This window comes from Pinus tabuliformis, chromosome J, assembly GCF_031772625.1.
Source record: "Pinus tabuliformis cultivar Carrire ecotype Pingquan chromosome J, CPIR1, whole genome shotgun sequence".
Lineage (NCBI taxonomy): Eukaryota > Viridiplantae > Streptophyta > Pinopsida > Pinales > Pinaceae > Pinus > Pinus tabuliformis.
The window spans coordinates 349,991,017-349,994,656 of NC_142295.1; positions in this window are offsets into that span (position 1 = coordinate 349,991,017).

Sequence of the window (3,640 nt, forward strand, 5' to 3'; positions counted from 1 at the left end):
TTGGTAATCAAGCGATTTTCTAGCATGTTTGACGTCAACACATCTATTCACATGTTAGAATTTGTACTTTGATCGGGTCGTGTTGGAGCGTAAGACCCTGGGCTCAGATTACAAAAGTCCAGGTTGCAAGGCGGTGTGACATGATCATGTTGATATACATGTGTCTCTCAGATGGATGGCTACGACCATACCATACATTATCATATGTGATCCTTCTCATTATTGGATGGTTGCGAACATACCTTTGTTTCTATATGATCCTCTTTATCGGATGGTTGTGCCCATGCCTGGATCCATTTACATGATCATTCTCTGGATGGCCGTGTCCAAACCATGATTCATGTATTATTTGACAGAGTTTTCAGTTATGTATATGTATCTGTACTTGCTTGCAAGTTTTCCAAAGACAGACTCTGGTTCCCCACATTGATTCATAAAGCATTTCATCCCTCACTCTAGTTTGGCCTTCATGCTTTAGGGGGCATCTGTTACATAGCATTTTGTCACTGTCTCTGTACTCCTCGTTCCATGATCCTAGAGGACCTCTACAGTGAAGAGGAACCGTCTCCCATCCATTCATGCTATATAAACCTCCATTTTTCCCAAGAACAAGCTAGTGTTAATGTTGGTGTGCTAGTGCTAATTAAGTTTGGAGTAAACAACAAGTTATTCATAGTTTTAGCTCTCTAGTTGTGTGTAAGGGAGATTTGTGAATTTGGTTTAGTGTGACGCCTAAAGGGAAGGAGCCTGAAAACTATCATTGTTGAGGCCATCATGGAATGCTAATGGAAGTGTGTGGGAACCTGGTTTTGTCGGAGGAGAACAAAAAAGTCAAGACAATGGTTGTAATCTTTTCTTGATTTAATATATATGAAACTATCAATTGATTTCCTACATAATGTGTCATCTCACATGTTTATGGCTTAATTCTTCTTGACTTGTTAAGTAGGTTGAATTACAATTTGTCTATTATCATGGTTGTTGTTTGCTGTTGTTTACTTGTTTCAGGTGTTTGAAGAAGGAAACGATAGATAGCTGGAGCGAGAGAGAAAGGTCATCACCAAATGAGATAAGCGTACTAAGAGGTAGGCCCTCTTAATTGGTTCTAACCTAAGGAAATATTCCATAGAATGTCTTGTTAGTGGCTAGACCCACTATCGGGCTAGAGGAATTGTTTGTGTCCACACTTATAATTTTACTTCACCAGATTGAGCACAGAGAGAAGGGTGTTGTATAGTCCTAATTGGTTATAAAGGGGATCAAGAAGTATAGGAAGGCCTGGAAGAGAGAGAGATCTAAGAAATTTCTAGGAGAAAACTGGGAACTAAGTGGAGTCCACAGTGGAGTCACCAATTCTGCTATAGAGATTGATGCATGGGTGTTTGGTGATGGAGATACCCTCAAGAATCTTCCTGGGATCCTTGGCATATAGTTAGATTAGTTGCAACTAGCCCAAAGATACATGCACATATTCGTATTAGTGAAATAATAATTGAATTAGGAAGAAGCTGGAGAGTGCAAAGTAGTGGAGTGGAAGACCCCTTAGCTAGCTCCAAGATCAATACTTGCACATAAACAAGATGAGGTGTAATATCATAGCATATAACTTCAAAAATCAATACATTAATACATAGGGATATCTCACTGCATACATCTAAGCCAGTCATAATCATTAATGTTTCATAAACATGTAAATAAGTTACAATACCAATGCCATGGAGTGGACAACACAAGTGCAGGTCTATATTAATGATAGAAAAGAGTGATTACAACCATTGGTTGCATCAACCTTCCCTTAATCCTCCACCTTCTCTCTCTCTCTCTCTCTTCTTAACCTCTTGAAGAGAAAATGTCTAATAATAGCTTCGACAGTCAATAGACAATCCTTTCAATATTTTCGACCTCTTTTACAATGGCCCTAGCCTCAAATATATAGCATGAGAGGATAAGTCTTGCCAAATCCTTCATGAGTTCCTTTGGGAAAAAGTAGAGATGTTTCCATGATTTTGTGCTCTTTCCCTATTTGTAGACTACATTAGGAATAGTAATTCCTCCAAATAGGTCGAATCTGGATGTTTCCCTGCTTTTATGAGCTGACATTGGAGTGAATATAGGAATATTTGTCGGTCAACTTGCTCCTTTGACCCACAGAAACTAACTTAGGTTGACTAATGTTCTTCCCGAGGCAATACACAGAGTTACCCTAGGCACTAACGCACCTGGTGCATGGATAGGAAGCTTTATAAAGAATGTTACTAGTTCCTGGAGAGCGTTAGCTTGACAAATAGGCTTGTGAACTTGTTCAATCTTTAAGTCATCTTGCCATTCTCCTCTGACTTGATGAGGAGGTCATTTTCCTGTGTGGCACCGTGTCATTGAAAATAAGATGTTATGGGTACTGTTTGAATCAGAATTACATATGGTGATTAACCAGAAACCACTATTGTCGCCCACTCTATTCAAAGAATATCGACACATTGCAGATTTTAAGACTGATTTCCATCATGTATACTTCTGTGTGAGGTGTGGTCTAACGAAGAAATAGATGGCATTGCCATTTTTGATCACCGAGGACGATATCACGTAGTTAGTCCTTAAGTGGCCTACTGATTGGATTCTTCCCATGGATGTTGTCGAAGGTATCATGGGGACTAGGGTCGAAGGCGCAACAGGCACTAGTAAAGCAACTCAGAAGGAAAAGAAGGCAATGAAAATTGATCTAGAGAAAAATACTGTACAGGAACCAGAGGGAGAGCACGACGAAGAGCCGCACACTGAAGAATTGGTTCAGCGTACTGAAGACCCCTTTGTAGACCTGAAGAGCATTGGTTCTCCTTTTATTATTGAATGACGAAAAAATTCAGGTGAAGGAGGTGCACACAAGAAGCACAAGTCTAAAAATATTGTTGGTGCGGAGGCCATAGTCCTCACTAATGGGGATCTTGATGAGATTGGAGACATTCTTTGGACTGTGACAGAGGAAATTTGGGGCCATATTGAAGATCGGTACAAATCCATTTTGTGAATGGTCAAAGCGGGCCCCATAGAGTTGTAGTTTTAGGCGAGCCAGGTTCAAGTGAGCATGGCTCAAGTAAGCTGGTCTCAAGTGAGTGTGAAGAAAAAAAATTAGGTAGTGTGCAGTTTTTCCTCACCTCAGAGCTCCATGTTGTACCCTTACTTGGTGGATCCTTATATTTGAATGAGGCCATAGAAGGGGAGAATGCCCAAATGCTAAAAAGACATAAGTATTAACCTCACATTACTAGATCTCATGGTGATCAAGTATGTGCAAACCATCAGTCAACAGATGTATGATGAAAATCACAGAGCTCTCCAGGAGTGTGATGGGGCAGCTACAAAAAGAGCGTAGCTGGAGCAGGCCATTTGAAAAGTATGCAGTGAGCTCCCCAAGTTCTAGATTCAGTGAAAGGCCACTTCTGAAGATAAGGTGTAGCAACTGGTAGATGTGTTAAGAGAATCAAAGGTGCAGGTGGATAGAGTTCATTTCGATCTGCAACTCCAAATTACTGAGTTTCATTTGAAGTTGTAGCCCACCACACCACCAGAGATTAGAGAGCAACATGAGGCTTCCATCAGAACCGACAGGGCGAAGTTCAATGCTACAGTCAAGGAGTGCAGC